This window comes from Micromys minutus, assembly GCF_963924665.1.
Source record: "Micromys minutus genome assembly, chromosome: 19".
In the NCBI taxonomy this organism is placed as follows: domain Eukaryota; kingdom Metazoa; phylum Chordata; class Mammalia; order Rodentia; family Muridae; genus Micromys; species Micromys minutus.
The window spans coordinates 44,681,137-44,700,222 of NC_137954.1; the positions used below are offsets into that span (position 1 = coordinate 44,681,137).

The 19,086-nt window shown below is 37.2% G+C and overlaps 1 pseudogene across 1 annotated transcript in view; it reads right to left on the reverse strand.

The window, feature by feature from the left end:
* Positions 1-1,793: 1,793 nt before the first annotated feature.
* LOC308433269 (eukaryotic initiation factor 4A-II-like) overlaps positions 1,794-19,086 on the reverse strand; it is a 39,201-nt pseudogene continuing 21,908 nt past the window's right edge. Inside the window, exon 4 of the transcript in view lies at positions 1,794-3,072. The product of the transcript in view is annotated as a eukaryotic initiation factor 4A-II-like (transcript). The remainder of the gene's footprint in view (positions 3,073-19,086) is intronic.

Consider the following 19,086-nt stretch of genomic DNA (forward strand, 5'->3'; position numbering starts at 1 on the left):
AAAGTTATGAATACTGTCAGGAATCAATGCTTGCCCATGGGATGGGTCTCAAGTTGGGCCAGTTATTGGTTGGCCGTTCCTTCAGTCTCTGTTTTATCTTTGTTCTTACATTTCTTTTAGACAGGAAATTGAAGGTTTTGTGGGTGAGTTGGTGGCTTTATATCTTCACTGGAGTACCTAGGTAGATACAGGAAGTGTCCTCTTTAGGTTATATGTCCCCACTCATAGTCAACTTATCTAAGGTCACTCCCTTTCAGTCCTGGAAACATCCCCTATCTGGTCTCTGGGACTTCTTAGAGATTCTCCACTAATCCTGGCAGTTGGAGATTTGCAATCTTTCTCATAGCATTCCACGTCTCTCCTTTATCTCTCATCACACCTGATCCTACCTCCCCATTCTCCCCCCCCCCCCATCCACTTCCCTCCCTCCCTCTGCTTTCTATTATAATGGTGTTTGCTGTTATATGTGTGATTCAAGCATCCATTCTTGGGGTTTTCTTCTTGTTTAACTTCATTGGTTCTATAGGGTGTATCATGGGTATTCTTAACTTCATGTTAATATCCACTTTGGCACTGAGTACATGTCCTTTTGGGTCTGGGTGATATTTTCTAGTTCCATCCAAATTTTGCCTGCAAAATTCATGGTGTTTTTCAATTAATAGCCAAATAGAATTTCATTGTGTAAATGAACCATGTTTTCTGCATCCATTTTTCTATTGAGGGATATTTGGGTTGTTTCCAGTTTCTGGCTATTATGAATAAAGCTGCTATGAACATAAAGGACCATGTGTCTTTGTGGTATGGTAGGACATCTTTTATGTATATGCCCAGGAACAGTATAGCTAGGTCTTCAGGTAGAACTATTTCAATTTAAAAAAAATAAAAAGAAAAACAAAAAAACACTAGTTTGATTTCCAGAGTGTTGGTACAAGTTTGCAACCCCACCAGCAATATACAAGTGTTTCCCTTTCTTCACATAATTGTCAGGAATATCTGTCACTTGAGTTTTTGATCTTAGCCATTCTGATGGATGTAAGGTGGAATCTCCATTTTGATTTGCATTTCCCAGCTGACTAAAAATGTTAAAAATTTCCTTCAGTGCTTCTAGGCCATTCTGGATTCCTCTGTTGAGAATTCTTGGTTTAACTCTGTACCCCATTTTTTAAAGTGAATATACAATTTTATTTAACATTGAAACTTCATTAATACATGTGCAATATGGCAGTTTTACTGGGGGGTTAACTCTACCTAGGATTGCTTGCTTGCTGAGACTTAGCAACAGGGTCCAGTTCACACTTAGCACTAATTAAATATTGTATTGGATAAACACAATACCAACAAAATGCATTCAAATTTTCTCTAAAAACAATTACTTTTAAAGGCCTTTCTACTCAGGCTAGTGAGAAACACAATAAAGGCAGAAATGCTAGTTTAACATAATTGGTTGATTTTATACAGTATTTATATCTTCTAGTGCACAAGTATATTATAAAATGATAAAGAATATCCAGTACAACCATTTCTACATAACTAGTAAATGAATTTCTAAAAAAAAAATTTTACAAACCCCATCTTTTATACCCACCCCAACAGTCTAACTCTAAGAGGATAAAGCCAATGCCTTTCCTCATAAGAGCTCAGGACTAATGTCACTTTGCTATCAGAATCTGTGTTTGTGATCTGTTATGAGCATTGAGAAAAGATTCAAATATTCTCAAAAAAGCACAGTGCACAATGTGATCTCCTATTCAGCAACTCGGAGCACTGCATTCAAAACCATCTCATCCCAGGAATTAAATTAGGTCAGCCACGTTCATGGGCATTTCCTCCACTGTAGTATTGTAGAAAGTCTCAGTGTCCCGAAGAATCCTCTTGTCTTCTTCAGTAACCAAGTTTATAGCCACACCTTTCCTCCCAAATTGACCTCCTCTGCCAATTATGTGACTATAGTGTTCATAGTTGATAGATAGATCATAGTTTATAACCAAGGACACTTGTTGCACGTCAATCCCATGAGCCAACAAATCAGTAGTGATCAGAACACAGCTTGACCCTTATCGGAATTCCCTCAAGATGACATCTCTTTCCTTCTAGTCCATGTCATCATGCAGAGCAGAAACAGAGAAGTCCCTGGCACACATTTTCTCTGTGAGCCAGTCCACCTCGTGCCTTGTATTGAGAAAAGTAACTGCTATGTGATCATTAAAGCATCATGCAAGTTACTTTGAGTGTCCAGCTTCCACTTCTCTCACTCAATATCAATATAACATTCCTTCAAGGGTGAATTCTTCCTTCTTCACCAGAGCTCGAATTGGATCTCTCGTGAATCTCCTGGTCACTTCTAGCACATCAGTTGGCACTGTGGCAGAAAGTAACACAACCTGAATGCTTGTATTTAGGTTTTGGAAAATCTCATAGGTCTGATTCTTAAACCCTGGGCTCAACATTTCATCTGCTTCATCCAAAACAAGCGTGTCGATCCATTTAGGAGAAATGCACCTTCTGTTTAGCATATCAAACACTCTCCTTGGAGTGCCACCAGCAATATGAGGGGCTTCAGCCTGCAACTCTTGCATTTCATTTCAAAAGTTTGTTCCTCCAGTGCAAGCATGACAAGTTGCCCGCATATCATCTCCAAGAGCCAAAATTTCCTTTTGGATTTGTTCAGCCAGTTCTCTGGTGGTGGCCAATGCTAGTGCTTGGGTCTCTTTGAACTCAGTCTCCAACTGTTGCAGGATGGAAGTAGCAGATGTGGCTGTCTTGCCAGTAGCTGACTGAGCTTGAGTAATCACATCATACCCTTTAATACAAGGGATAATAGCTCTCTGCTGAATAGCTAAAGGCTTCTCAAAACCATAAGCATAGATGCCTCAAAGAAGGAACTCTTAAATTCATATCACCAAACTTATCAACAATTTCATTCCAGTTGCTCTCGATGACACCATTGGGGTCGGTTCCCTTTGGGCCGCCATGTTCTCTGCTGTTGCAATCCGCGGAGCCACCAGATATGATCCGAAAACCCACACAGCGCCCGACTGAAAACTCTGTACTCCATTTTTCACTGGATATTTTCTGTGTTTACATTTCAAGTGTTATTACTTCTCTCCCTCACCTGCTCCCATATCCTTCCCCCCTCCACTTGCTTCCATGAAGGTGCTTCCTTTCTCAATCACCCTCTCCACCTCAGTGCCTTGGCATTCTCCTACACTGAGAAAACACGCCTTCACTGGACCAAAGGCCTCTTGGCCCATTGATGCCAGACAATGCCATCCTCTGCTACATATGCAACCAGAGCCACGGGCCTCTCCATGTATATTCATTAGCTGGTGTTTTATTCCATGGTTGGTTGACAATGTTGTTCTTCCCATGAGGTTACAACTCCTTTCAGCTCCTTCAGTCCTTTTTCTACCCCATTTTTAAACAAGGTTATTTGGACTGTTGGAGTCTCGCTTGAGTTCTTTGTATATTTTGGATATTAATCCTCTATCAGATGTAGCATTAGTGAATTTCTTTTTCAAATCTGTAGGCTGCTGATTTGTACTATTATCAGTGACCTTTGCCTTACAGAAGCTTTTCAGTTAAATTAGGTATCGTTTGTCAATTGTTTATCTTAGAGTTTAAGCCCTTTGTTTTCTTGTCAGAAAATTGTCTCCTGAATCAATGTATTCAAGGCAGTTCCCCACCTTTTCTTCTGTTAGATGTAGTGTATCTAGTTATGTTGAGGTCCTTGATCCACTTGGACTTGAATGGCATGGCTCAGACTCCAGTATCATTGCTTATGTGGGCAGCAGATATTACTAAGTGGTCCTAATTTTCCAGAGATGCAAGTGTTTTGGAGTCCTTAAAGCTTCTAAAAATTTCTCAAAAGAAGTCAGGAAGACCATCACAAAATCAGCTGGGGGGTTGGGCAACACTAGGTGAGCTATGGAAACGGGCCTCTGGGGTAGACAATAGACAACAGGTACCAACATGAGGCACAATCAGAGACTGTTGAAGAAAGTGTGCAAAGTCAGAACAAAAGAGAAACAGTGGGTCCTGCAGGATCTTCCAAATCACAGGGTAAGGGCTAGCCAATGGGGCCACCCTGAGCTACAATTTTTATGAGCTATCAGGATTGAAGCTTTAGAATTCTATATTTGCCAGGCTGAATTTCAGTCTTCCTTGGTGTTTGGTTTGCTTTTCTACCTCCTGACACCTCCCTTAGACTAAGAATGTGTACCCTGTGCTTGTCACACTTCTATTTGTAGATATAACTTTTTATTTTTTTATTTTTTGAACAACTGCTCATATGTGAAAGTCTATTCCATGAGTTTCAAGTTGGCCTGTGGACTTGAGCTTTGCAGGGTCCTTGACTCTATGAGGATGTGGTTATTATACTTTATGTTAGGAGAAGGGCATAGATCTTAGAAGCCCAGGATGGGCTGGTGAAGATTGGAAATTCAGGCTTGCAAAGCTTTACCCAATTGTGTGAATACTATGATGATAAATCCTATAAGATGTAGGGCCCAGCAGGAGACTCAGAAAGAACGGTAGAAATATAGATTATACAAATAATTCATCTTGATTACTTTCCATGTTAGCACTGAGCTTAATTTCTGAAATTTCATGTCTCACAATGTGATAGCTTTCTAACAAACATGTCTCAGACTATGTCAAAGACCGTGATATGATGCATCAAAAAGTCTGATAGAATTGTAATCCTATGTGAAAATTTAAACTCCCGAACTGTGGACTAAATAAACTTCTTTTCATTATAACATATCAAGATTCACTACTATTATCACTTGTATCATTAAAAAAATACAAAGATTGATTTATAGCAATAAAACCAGAAAATAATACGGACATAATATCTGGCTTATCCATATTAAGAGAGAATTTTTTTCTTCCTTTTTTATTCAGGGCAGAATAGTAAGTTTGCTATGTAATGTCAGGTTTTTATTATCCATTCATCTTTTTTTTCAGATTGCTGCCCATTTTCTGTGATAGTTCTGTGCTTACTAATTAATGCTATCTATGTTCATTTTAAAGTTCTAATTGGTTCTTATGCTTTTTTCCTGCTGAATTTCCCCTCTATTTATACATTGTTTCCTGACTGCATTCTCTTTTTATATCTATAGTATTCTGCTTTTATCCAGTGCTAATATGGGAATATATTCCAAGATTCTCTAATGAGTATGAAGTTGCACTTAGCACCAAATGGTTCACATTCAAACAATAAACACAGACAACTTCACTTTCTCGCTTAATTTATGGTTCTACTATCCATTAACTTAAAAACCCAGATTTTATTCATTTTTTTAACCCACAAATGTGTTGTTCAAATTTGAACATTGGCCTGTACCAGGTCCATTTTTGAATTTTTACATAAATATCAATATTAATATAACTCCATTTTTTCTATTTTGTAATTTTTAGGAAGGTAATGTTCTCAGTGTTAATCTTAGCAACTTGATCCAATAATTTATTTCCTGATAAAGCACTCTTGTTCATTCTCATTTCACTAAAAAGAATCTCTTAGTGATTCCATAATATCTGGGTATGACTCCTCTCATAATTTTGAGACTGTTGTTGTGTAAATTAAAGGCTACCTGAAAGCAAGTGCTGGAATACCACAGCATGTGACATTTGAGCCAGGATGGCTGTTGACTGGTTTAGTGGGTAGATAAGGATCTTGGATAAAGAGAACACTTGCATCCTGGGAGGGACTAAAGATGAGTTCATATTCTTTTGTGCTCTTCAAGATGGTATGTAATTTTTTTTATTGAAGAAATTTCTTTTAAAAAAGAAAGATAAATGTGTAAATTTTAAGCATTTTTGCATAAAAGTATATAAATACATTTTTGGCATTGCTTGGCTTTTTTTTTTTCTCTAAGATTTGATAGTGTGCATTCAGATCCCACCAGTTACAATGAAGCACAAAGTACCTGTAAAACAGGATGTAACCTGGAATTAGTCAAAGTTTTCTTGGTGTGTAAGAAGTAAAAATGATGGGTTTTTTTTCTTTTCTTTTTTTTCTTGAACTTCACACAGTCTGTGAGTTGTTTCTGGGGTTTTCAGAGCTTTCTGGGGTTAGTATCCAACTATCAGTGACTGCATATTATGTCTGTTCTATTGTGACTGGGTTATCTCACTCTAGATGATATTCTCTAGAGGCATCCATTTTCTTAAGAATTTCATAAGGTCATTGTTTCTGATAGCTGAGTAGTACTCCATTGTGTAAACATATCACAGTTTTTGTATCCATTCATCTACTGAAGGACATCTGGGTTCTTTCCAGCTCTGACTATTATAAATAGAGCTGCTATGAACACTGTGGTGCATGTGTCCGTATTGTATGTTGGAGCATCTCTGGGGTTTTTGCGCAGAAGTGGAATAACTGGGTCTTCAGGTAGGACTATGTCCATTCTTCTGAGGAACCGCCAGACTGATTTCCAGAGTGGCTGTATCAGTTTACAAACCCACCAGCAGTGGAGAAGTGTACTTCTTTCTCCACATCCTTGCCAGACGATGCTTTCATCTGAGTTTTGAATCTTGGCCAATCTGATTGGTGTGAGGTGGAAACACAGGGTTGTTTTGATTTGCATTTCCCTGATGGCTAAGGATGTAGAGCACTTCCTTAGATGCTTCTTAGCCATTCAATATTTTTCAATTGAGAGCTTTTTGTTTAGCTCTGTACCCCATTTTTAATAGGGTTGCTTGACTCTCTGGTGTCTAGCTTCTTGAGTTCTTTGTATACTTTGGATATTAGGCCTCTGTCTGAAATGGAATTGGTAAAGATCTCCTAATCTGTTGGCTGCTGTTTGTTTTCTTAACAGTGTCCTTAACCTTACAGAAACTTTGCAATCTCATTAAGTCTCATGTGTCAATCTTGGGCCTTAGTGCATGAGCCATTGGTGTTCTGTTCAGGAAATTTTCTCCTGTGCCTATGTGTTCTAAGGTTTTCCCTATTTTCTCACCTAATAGTTTCAGTGTACCTGGTTTAATGTGGAAATCTTTGATCCACTTGCACTTGAGCTTTGTACAAGGAGATAGATAAGAAAGGGTCTATTTTCATTCTTCTGCATGCTGAGTTCCTGTTGGACCAACAACATTTGTTGAATAGGCTGTCCTTTTTCCATTGAATGTTTACAGCTCCTTTGTCAAAAATCAGGTGACCATACATGTGAGGGCTCATTTCTGGATCTTCTATTGCATTGATCCATGTGCCTATCTCTGTACCAGTACCATGCAGTTTTCAGCACAATTGCCTTGTAATATAGCTTTAGGTCATGGATAGTGATTCCCGCAGATGTTTTCTTGTTGAGGATGGATTTCGCTATTCTAGGTCTTTTGTTATTCCATATGAAATTGCATATTGATCTTTCCAACTCAATGAAGAACTGGGTTGGAATTTTGGTGGCGATTGCACTGAATCTGTAGATTGCTTTTGGTAGGATGGCCATTTTTAAAATGTTGATCTTTCCAATCCATGAGCATGGGAGATCTTCGATTTTCTGAGATCTTCCTCAATTTCCTTCTTTAGAGATTTGAAGTTCTTGTCATACAGGTCCTTCACTTGCTTACTTAGAGTCACACCAAGATACTTCATATTTTTTGCGACTATTTTGAAGGGCATCTTTTCCCTAATTTCTTTCTCCACATGATTTTCCTTTGAGAAAAAAGGAAGGCTACTGCTTTGTTTGAGTTAATTTTATATTTAGCTACTTTGCTGAACTTGTTTATCAGCTGTAGGAGTTCTCGGGTGGAATTTGTGGGGTCGCTTAAGTACACTATCATGTCATCTGCCAATAGTGATGCTTTTACTTCTTCCTTTGCTATTTGTATCCCTTTGATTTCCTTTTGTTGTCTAATTGCTCCAGCCAGGATTTCCAGTACCATGTTGAATTGGTACGGAAGAGTGGGCAGCCTTGTCAAGTTCCTGATTTTAGTGGGATTGTTTCAAATTTCACACCATTAAGTTTGATGTTGGCTGTTGGCAGTTGGTTTGCTGTTATTGCTTTTATTATGTTTAGGTATTGGCCTTGGATTCTTGTTCTTTACAAACCTTTTAAAATAAAGGGGTGTTGAATTTTGTCAAATGCTTTTTCAGCATCTAGTAAGATGACCATGTGGTTTTTTTCTTTCAGTTTGTTTACATGGTGGATTACATTAATGGATTTCCATATATTAAACCATCCCTGCATCCCAAGATTGAAGCCTACTTGATCATGGTGAATGATCATTTTGAAGTGTTCTTGGATTCTGTTTGCAAGGATTTTGTTGAGTATTTTTGCATCAATGTTCATAAGTAAGATTGGTCTTAAGTTCTCTTTCCTTGTAGTGTCTTTGTCTGGTTTAGCAACGAGAATTACTGTAGCCACAAAAAAAAAAAAAAAAAAAAAAAAAAAAAAAAAAAAAAAAGACTTAGGTAGTGTTCCATCTGATTCTATTTTGTGGAATAGTCGGGAGAGTATTGGTATTAGTTCCTCATAAATGTCTGATAAAATTCTGCACTGAACCTGTCTGAACCTCGGATTTTTTTTTTTTTTTTTTTTTTTTTTTTTTTTTTTTTTTTTTGGTTGGGAGGCTTTTGATGACTGCTTCTATTTCTTTAGGTGTTATGAGATTATTTAGATGGTTTACCCGGTCCCTGTTTAAATTTAGTATCTGGTAATCTCTCTAGGAATTCATCCATTTCCTCCAGATTTTCCAGCTTTCTTGAGTATAGGCTTTTGTAGTAGGATCTGATGATTTCTTGAATTTCCTCAATTTCAGTTGTTATTTCTTCACTTTCCTTTCTGATTTTAATTTGGATACTCTCTCTTTGCCCTCTAGTTAGTTTGGATAAGGGTTTGTCAATCTTGTTAATTTTTCAAAGAAGCAGCTCTTGGTTTTGTTGATTCTTTGAATGGTTCTTTTTGTTTCTATTTGGTCTATTTCTTCCCTAAGTTTGATTATTTCTTGCCGTCTGCTCCTCTTGGATGTATCTGCTTGCTTTTGTTCTAGAGCTTTCAACTGTGCTGTCAAGTTGCTAGTGTATGCTCTCTCCAGCTTCTTTATGGAAGCACTCAGAGCTATGAGTTTTCCTCTCAGTACTGCTCTCATTGAATCTCATAGTTTTGGGTATGTTGTGTTTTCATTTTCATTGAATTCTAGAAAATCCTTAATTTCTTTCTTTATTTCTTCTTTGACCCTGCTATCATTTAATAGAGCATTGTTTAGTTTCCACGTGTATATGGGCTTTTTGTTGTCTTTGTCGTTATTAAAGATCAGCCTTAGACCATGGTGATCTGAAAGGATGCATGGGAGTATTTCAATCCTCTTGTATTGATTGAGGCTCATTTTGTGACCAATTATGTGGTCAGTTTCCAAGAAGGTGCTGTGAGGTGCTAAGAAGAAGGTGTATTCTTTTGTTTTAGGATGATATGTTCTGTAGATATCTATTAATTCCAGTTGGTTCATAAACTCTGCTAGTATTACAGTGTCCTTGTTCTGTTTTTGTTTCCATGATCTGTCCATTGGTGAAAGTGGGGTTTTGAGGTCTCCCACTATTATTGTATGGGGTGCAATGTATTTTTTTTTAGCTTTAGTTGGGTTTCTTTTATGAATATGGGTGTTTTTGTATTTGGATTGAGAGTTCCTCCTGACAAATTTCCCCTGTAATGAGTAAAAAGTGTCCTTCCTTATCTTTTTTGATAACTTTTGGTTAAAAGTCTTCTTTATTCTCTTTTAGAATTGCCACTCCAACTTGCTTCTTGGGGCCATTTGCTTGGAAGTTTTTTTCCCAACCTTTTACTCTGAGATAGTGTCTGTCTTTGTCTCTGAGATGAGTTTCCTGTATGTAGCAAATACTGGTTTTTGTTTATGTATCCAGTCTGATAAACTATATCTTTTTATTGGGGAAATGGGTCCATTTTATGTTAACAGATATCACCGAATCGTGGTTGCTGTTTCCTGCTATTTTTGCTTTTGGAGATTGAATTCTGCCTGTGTGTCTTTTTTCTTTTGGTTTTCTTGCTTAGGTGTTTTCTTGTTTTTATTTGGATGTAGTTCTCCTCTTTGTATTGGGTTTTCTACCTATAATTCATTGTAGTACTGGGTTTGTAGTCAGATATTTTGTAAATTTAGTTTTGTCTTGGAATATTTTGGTCTCTCCATCTATGGTGATTGAGAGTTTTGCTGGGTATAGCAGCTTGGGCTGGCACCTGTGCTCTCTTAGGGTCTGCATGATATCTGTCCAGGCTCTTCTAGCTTTCATAGTCTCTGTTGAGAAGTCGGGTGTGATTTCGATTGGGCTGCTTTTATATGTTACATGACCTTTTCCCCTTACTGCTTTTTGTATTTCTTCTTTGCTCTGGGCACTTGGCATTGTGACTATTATGTGCCGGGTGGAATTTCTTTTCTGATCCAATCTATTTGGTGTTCTGTAGGCTTGTTTTATGCTCATGGTCATCTCATTCTTAAGGTAGAGAAGTTTTCTTCTATAATTTTGTTGAAGATATTTACTGTGCCTCTTAGTTGATATTCTTCACCCTCTTTTATTCCTATTATCCTGAGGTTTTATCTTCTCATTGTGTCTTGGATCTCCTGTACATTTTGGGTTAGGAGCTTTTTGGTTTTTGCATCTTCTCTGAATGTTTTGTCTATGTTTTCCATGTTGTCTTCGGCCCCCGAGATTCTCTTTTCCATCTCTTGTAGTCTATTGGAAATGTTTGCTTCTGTGACTCCTGATTTCTTTTTTAGGTGTTCTCCCTCTAGGGTTGTCTCTTTTAGTGTTTTCTTTATTGTGTCTATTTCTGTTTTAAATTCCTTCTTCCATTCCTTCATCTCTTTGGTTCTGTTTTCCTCTAGTTCTTTGAGTTCTTTGTGTTTTCTTTTTTTTTTTTTTTGTTTGTTTCTTCTTTAAAATCTTTTAATTCTTTATGCTTTTCCTCTCATTCTTGTTTAAGGATCTCTATTATCGTCTTGAGGTGTGAGTCTTCTTTCTCTGGAGTGTTTGCCATTTCATTGTTTGCTGTGATGGGAGACCTGGGTTCTGGTGTTGCCAGGTTGTCTTGGTTTCCCTGGGGTATGTTCTTTAGCTTTCCTCTTGCCATCTTGTTGTCTGTGTTTATAAGTGATCTTGTTGTCAGTGATTGGTTCTTGCCTCTCCCTTGTATCTGGCCTGTGTCCCTGGATCTCTGCTGTTCCTGGTGGGTGATAATCTGAGCACCTGTTCTGCACTCCAAGTCCTCGGGCTGGAAAGAGCCCAATGCTGGTTTTCTGGTTCCCTGAACCAAGCAGGGGATGTGCAATTTCTGTGTGCTCGGCAGAGCTCTCTCTGCAGAGTTCTCTCTGCACCCGGGTTAATTGGAATGCCTTCTCACCAGGCCTGTGTTGGTCTGTAATTTTAAATATATGACTTGTGTGCTTTTTATGCAATCTCCTTTTAATATTTTTAGGCCATGGCTAGTGATGGGGCACAAGCACCATGATTAAGGCCCCATTACTCCACACTGGCCATTTCCTCAGCTTCTTTAAAAGGACCAATTTCCATTGTGTCAGGCAGTTTTTAGATTCATCCAAAAGTACTTTGTTTTCCTAGTATCACTTTATGCCTATTTTAAAGGTATGTCTTTTTTTTTTTTTTTGAGTAAGTCATGGAGTTTTTTTAATATAATAAAATTTAAAAAATATTGGATATTTTTTCAATTACATTTCAAATGTTACTCCATTCCCTTGTAACCTCTTTGGAATTCCCCTGTCCCATCACCCTCCCCATCCCTCCATGAGAGTGTTCCCCTACCCACACACTTCATTCCATCTCCTACCCTGGCATTCCCCTATACTGGGACATTGAGCCTTCACAGGGCCAAGAGCCTCTCCTGTCCTTGATGCCTGATAAGGCTATCCTCTGCTATATATGGGGTTACAGACATGGGTCCCTTTCTTGTATACTCTTTGACTGGTGATTTACTCTCTGGGAGCTCTGGAGTGTTTGGCTGGTTGATGTTATTCTTCCTGTGGGGTTGCAAACCCCTTTAGCTCCTTTAGTCTGTTTTTTTTAACTCCTCCACTTCGGACCCTGTTATCAGTCCGATGGTTGGATGAGAGCATCTGACTCTATATTTCTCAGGTTCTGGCAGAGCCTCCTAGGAGACAGCTATACCAGGCACCTGTCAGCATGCACTTCTTGGCATCCACAATACTGTCTGTGTTTGATGGCTGTATATGGGATGAATCCCCAGGTGAGTCTCTGAGTCAACTTTTCCTTAGGCTCTGCTCCAAACTTTGTCTGTATTTCCTCCTGTAAATATTTTGTTTTCCCTTTAAAGAAGAACTGAAATGTTTCCTCTTTGGTCTTCCAACTTCCTAAGCTTCATGTGTTCTGTGAATTGTATCTTGGGTAATCAGAGTTTTTGGGCTATTATTCACTTCTCAGTGAGTGCACACCGTGTGTGTTCTTTTGTGATTTGGTCACCTCACTCAGGATAATATTTTCTAGTTCAGTCCATTAGTCTAAGAATTTCATAAAGTCATTGTTTTTAATAGCTGAGTAGTACTCCATTGTGTAAATGTACCACATTTTCTGTATACATTCCTCTGCTGAAGAACATCTGGGTTCTTTTACACCTGTGGCTATTATAAATAAGGCTGCTAAGAATATAGTGGAGCATGTGACCTTGCTATATGTTGGAGCATACTTTTCATTAGGTGCTCCTCAGACATTCAATATTCTTCACTTACAATTGTCTAGCTCTGCTCTCCATTTTTAAATAGGGTTATTTGATTTATTGTGGGTGGTCTAACTTTATAAATTCTTTGTATATATTAGTTACAAGCTCTTTATTAGATGTAGTATTTGTAAAAATCTTTTCCCAATCTGTAGATTGCCATTTTGTCCTATTGACAATGTCCTTTGCCTTACAGAAGCTTTGAAATTTTTTGAGATCCCCTTTGTCATTTCTTGATCTTAGAGCATAAGCAATGGATATTCTGTTCCCGGAAAATTTTCCCTGTGCCTATGTGTTCTAAGCTCTTCCCCACTTTCTCTTCTGCTAGTTTTATTGTATCGGGTTTTATGTGGAAGTCTTTGGTCCACTTGGACTTGAGCTTTGTACATGAAGATAAGAATTGATCGATTTGCATTCTTAAGCATGGTGACTGCCAGTTGAACCAGCACCAATAGTTGAAAATGCTGTTTTTTAACACTAGATCATTTTAGTTCCGTTGTCAGAGGTCAGTTCACACATTCTGTTTGATATACTCATCCCCCAGCTCTTCCCAGACACACCCTAATTTACCATGTTTGTTGGCCTCCGTAGCATATTGACCTTTTGAAAGAAGAATTGTACAATCCTCCTTACTTTTTCATTTTTCATAATCCTACAGTACCTTTTTAGAACTAGCTTCCCAATTAGCGTAGACTCACTCCCTGGAATCATATTTGTACTGGTTTTTGAAAGCTTCCACAGAGCAGAGAACTCTCAAACTCTTTTTAACAAACTGAAATTTTAAGAGGCCTTCAGAGTCCATTTTAAGAAGGTGTGAAAGTGAATCCTGGGTAGCAGTGAAAATACAAGATGGTAGAGATGCCAGAGCAGTGAAATATATACCCAACAGAGTAGCAAACAGCAAGTGGAGTAATATAATGTTGTCAGTAAAGCTAGAGGGGTAGCTACATCTAAAGCTCTGGGCACTTGCCTGTGAGACATGTTCACTCATGAGTTTGGTCATTCAAACAGCATTAAGACTGTTGTATTTTCTAGAGACTTTTAAAAGTTGACTAGATATATTTTGTATTATATCATGGCTTTGACCTTACACGAGGCAGGGAGGGAAATGTGGTAGTTTGAATGAAAAAGTCCCACAGGCTCAGAGATTTGAATACTTGGTTCCTGGTTGTTGGCACTGCTTAGGGACATGGAGCAACCTCAGTGGAGAAAGTGTATGAGTACAGTGGAGGAAGGTTTGTCCCGTTTGCATGTCACTCTCTTTGCTTTCTGTTTATTCAATAAACACCAACTCTACCCAACTCAAGAACATGTGGCAGTATATATTTTGAAAGATAATACTAAGCAAACGTGATTTTTCAGTAACTGAAAAATACAAAATATGTTTTTATTAGCAAAAAATTCAGGTTTATTCTTCAGACAGATAAATGTATTTTGAAGATGCTATTTCATCTATAATATTTTATAGACAGAATTATCTAATATTTAATATTGTAAAAATTAAAAACTCACAGGTGATATCAATTTGGACATATAAATGCACAGGCAAAATTATGTAACAGACTGAAATTATGCCACTTATAACCCCTTCTTAAAGAATAACACAGAATTATAGTGCATTTAATATCATACTACAAGTAGTTACATAAATTCTTTAGCACGAGTTTAAAAAGTCTGTTCTAATGATTGTATAAGCTTTTAGGTATCAATGTATTTGTTCCTGGTTAACTATTACCTTGCTATAAACAACAGCAAATCAATTTTGCTTACTTAAATTTATACATGTTACATCACTTACATAATCCCAATAATATGGACATCATTTTAAACTTATTATAGATCCAACAACGTCCTCTGACTCCACATTTATTAATATCCCAGAAAGTACAAGAACTACTTGATGTTATTCGAAAAAGCAGAGGTCCAGGAATGGTTCCTAGAAAACAGTGATTATAAATTCTTCATAAAACACAATTGCATAAGATTAGAATAAAAATTTCTTAAATATACACACTCAAATACTCCTAACAATATATTATATAAAATTGTTATAATTTTTTTATTAATTGGCTCATCAATATTCTGATCCCTGAATGTATACCAATATCAGTAGTGTGAAATGATTTTATTATTATATGTAAGTTGTTGAATTTGCAGGGAATATTTATGAGACATATTTAGAACAAATGAACTAAAGTATATAGTTTTGTTCCTTCCAGTATCTTTAAAAATAGTAGCTCTGAGGTTTTCACTGACTGACAATGACTTAATACTGCTTTGAGATTATATTCCATTGTTTATGACTCTACAATAGTCTTCACTTACCCTGGGGTAATATAGTATAAGATAATTCAGTGGGTGTGTGAAACTGTATGTGACATCCACTGTGCACACTCACCTAAATAGGCATACACACCCTTTCTTGTTCAATATACTGCTGTCAATTAGATTAAATACATTTCTATTTATGCCTTTTATTTTCATTTAGGTTTTAAGTGAGTAGGATTTCGTAAATCTTCATCATAATTTTTAAGTTTTGGTTGACTCAAAATTTGGTCCCCTAGTTATCCTGTCTTCCCCCTCATCCCTCTCATGTTAAAATGTTAACACTCTTCATCGCTCCTGCATTTTTTCTTATCTCATGAGTCCCTTTATTATACTTTTGCTGAGATGGCAAGATCATTGTTGCCCATGTAACTTCTTCATGAAGACCTCATTTTGTCTATGGCTTTCCCTGGTCCTTTCTACAGCTTCGTGAATTCACAGCCTACCTGAATCCTTCTGTTCCACATTTCCTCCCTTTGTTTTCATCTCATCTCTATCCTAGTATCCCTCCTCTGCAAATGCATCCCAGTAAGCAATGGACCATTTCTAGCTTTATCATACAGTCCAGGTTGAATTACAAATGACTGCAAATTACACTACCGACTTGTCGGGCAGGTAGTGCCTGGGGGAAGCAACGGTGGTAAGGTCAGATTGTCTATGGGGGTGAGAAACCACAATCTTCATTTCAGGAGGAATTAAGTACTCTTAACATGGCAATAAAAACAAAAGTAAAAACAACAACAATAAAAAAAATGGTTAGAGAAAACTTATACCCTAGTAAAGAACATATTGCTGTTGTTTTTCGAAAAGGTCATGCTGTGAAATTTTATTGTAAATACTGATGATTTCTGTGCATTTTTACTTCTCTGGATCTGCATCTGAGAAACTTCTCACTTTAAGTACAGGAAACACTCAAAGTGGACTTGTGCTCATCTATGGATCCGACTTTTGTGTCACGCTTCTCTTACCTATGTCTCAGGAAACATCACAGAGGACTGTTTGAGGTAATGTTAAGAGCTAGAGGATGGAGAGAAGAACACAAAACACTGTCCTCTAGACAAGACATAGCTGTTCCAAATATGAACTCATAATAGCTATTGCTATTTTCTCAGGCATGTAAAATATCAAGACAGTTAAAAATCTCATCATGGATTGGGAAGATGTCCCAGAATATCCAATCTCTTCTTGGGGGTAATTATATCCATAGAAAAATTACATTAGGGATAATCATCATCGGGGATGAGACTTTTAAAGAACTTGTTTTATTTTATTTCTTCCCAAGCATACATGAAGTATGAAATGACTTTCATTATGCTAACGTTTTTCATAGTCTATCAGAGTCATATGCACAAGATGTTGAAAATAGTTTGGTTCAAATATATTGTTCCAGCTGATATAATGTAATTGATGTATATTTGGTTTAACTGCATAGCTTTTATTTCACATAATTTCTCTGTAATTGGTTTCTAAATTTTGCAGAATCTTCAATTCGTTATTGTACATTATTATTTACTTATAATTTTAAATATATACATTTATATGCATATTTTATATACATCTTATAGCAAATTTTATAGCAAAAATGTACAATTATACATTAAAAACAGGTGAAAATACATACCAAATACTCTTAAAGTTGTATAGGTCACAGCTATGCCCAGTGAACGTAAACTGGGAGGTAAAGTTCTGAAAACAAATATCAATGATTTTACCTACAGGTGACATGTGGTAAGTTTATATTTGACATATTTATTTATTTATTTAAATAAATAATAAAGATTTAGTTGTATATGTTTTACGTATATGAATATATATATATATGTAGTTTTGTACTTTTATATATTTTCAAGCAATGAAGAAATATATATAGTTACATGTATAATTTCATATTCTACAAGTATTTATCCAGTTGACAAAAGTTCAATTTCGCCCATGAACATAGTGCAAATCCTTTCATTTCTGCACGATTGTTTTCACTCACTTCCTAAAATCTCAAACCCAATTGTTCTTTCAATGAGAAAGAACCATCTTTTCCGGAAACAACTCAGCTCTTTCTAGTCCTCACTTACTCCCCCCACCCCAGGCACAGAATTGCTTAGAGTCCATTTCAGCCTTGTTTGGTCCAGTCAGCATCTTCCTAGTCTGCTGTTTCTGTGGATGCTGCACTCCATAGTTATCTCAGTAAGTCTACACTTCACATACTGGCTTCGATTGGGTTCTTAGTAAATGGCACTTTGGATGAGGAAGACAGCTGAAGTCCACTCTTTACCTCCAGGCTTTGCCCCATAGTTACTTGGGGTGACTGAGTTCCACAGAACGTTGTCTTCCTTCTAAGGGCTCCTCTCTCACTCTCATTCCCCGCAGAGCATGGTGACTGCACAGCACACTATGCCATGGTGTTTCTTACATCCAGCCTACATTTGCTTGCAACTTTACTCAATTTTTCTTGGTTTATCCTAATTTCTGAGTGTCCTATCATGTGGTTCCTTTATTTTAGTCACAAATCCAAATTAAAATGAATAAAATTATTTACCATGTGTCATTTAATAGATGAAACACTCTTTTAAACAGCTAATATATATATATGTACATAGTGATATGTATATATATATATGAAAGTGTTGAATAACAAACAGGAATATCTCTGTATATTTTAATGTTTAAATAAATTATTCTTTGAAGAAAACTGACATGCATTTATATGCACATCTTATCTCTTGTTCCTTTCATGTCCCCCAAGGATTTTCATTTAAGTTCATGACGTAAAAGGAATAGTTTCAATGCTTACAATTTCAAGTCTACTTTATTCACTTAACCTGTTGATACGCAGTTCCAGTAATATTCCAGCACACGGCATAATTTCAGTCTTCTTTATGGTCAAAGGCTACTCTAATGTATGTACCATAGGTTTGTTACCATTCAGGAGTGTTGTAAGCACTGCTTCAGTGGTCATGGTATGCAGACACTGTCACTATTGTGTGCTGTGACTCCTCAACTATGTACCCGACACTGTAAATGAGTCAGACACTAATTCTCTTTATAATCTTTTCAAGGAACATCCACTCCGATTTCCAGGGTGTGCATGCAAAGCGATTTCAGTCAGCTCAAGGGGACTACTTTTCCTCACCCTCACAAGACTTGGTGTTTCTTAAACACAGCCGTTCTACAGGGGAGAAACAAAAGCTGAATGCTTGCTAATTTTCCCTTAGTTTATCATTACCGGTCCTTGCCACTTTCGTGTTTGTATTTGATACCTCTCCATTTATTTAGTGCATATTAATACTTTTTTTGTAAAGTGTGTGTACATTCTCCATGTGATTGGATTTTCTATAAGTTACGATACTTCTTGTTCACACTCCTTTATTTCTTAATCATGTTTTGGTATCCTGTCTGAAACAGCAAGCCTTACATTAAAGAATGGTGAGAGTAAACCCTCTAGTGAGTGAGGAAATGCTTTTAAATTTCTCTGATAACACATTGGCTTAAAGATTTTATATCATCTTTAAGGAGTAATATTCAATTCATTGTTTTTAATTGTGTGTGTGTGTGTGTGTGTGTGTGTGTGTGTGTGTGTAAAAGAGAAAGAGAATGAGAAAGAGAGAGCATGTGGGGATGCCGCAGTAGTCAGAGGAAACCTTTCCAGGTATGTTTTTGTCCGTCCACCGTATGATCTCTTTTTCATTTTTTAGATATTTATTTATTTAATGTATATGAGTACACTGTTGCTCCCTTCAGACCCAGGAGAAGGGGGCATCGCATCCCATTGCAGAGTGTTGTAAGCCACCACGTGGTTGCTGGAAACTGAACTCAGAACTTCTGGAAGAGCAGCGGTGCTCTTTACCTCTGAGCCATCTCTGATTTCTAAGGGATTGAACTCAGGTTCTCAGACTTAGTTGCTAGTGGTTTTCCTCACTGAGGCATTTCATCAGCTCAAGCGTGAGCCCTTTCCCCCCACCCCCATTTTATTTTTACATTTACATTTCAAATTATTCCTTTGGTCCAGTGAATTCTCTTTTTCCCAGTGTAGGGGAAGCCAAAGTGCCGAGATGTAGAAGGGTGGTTTGGA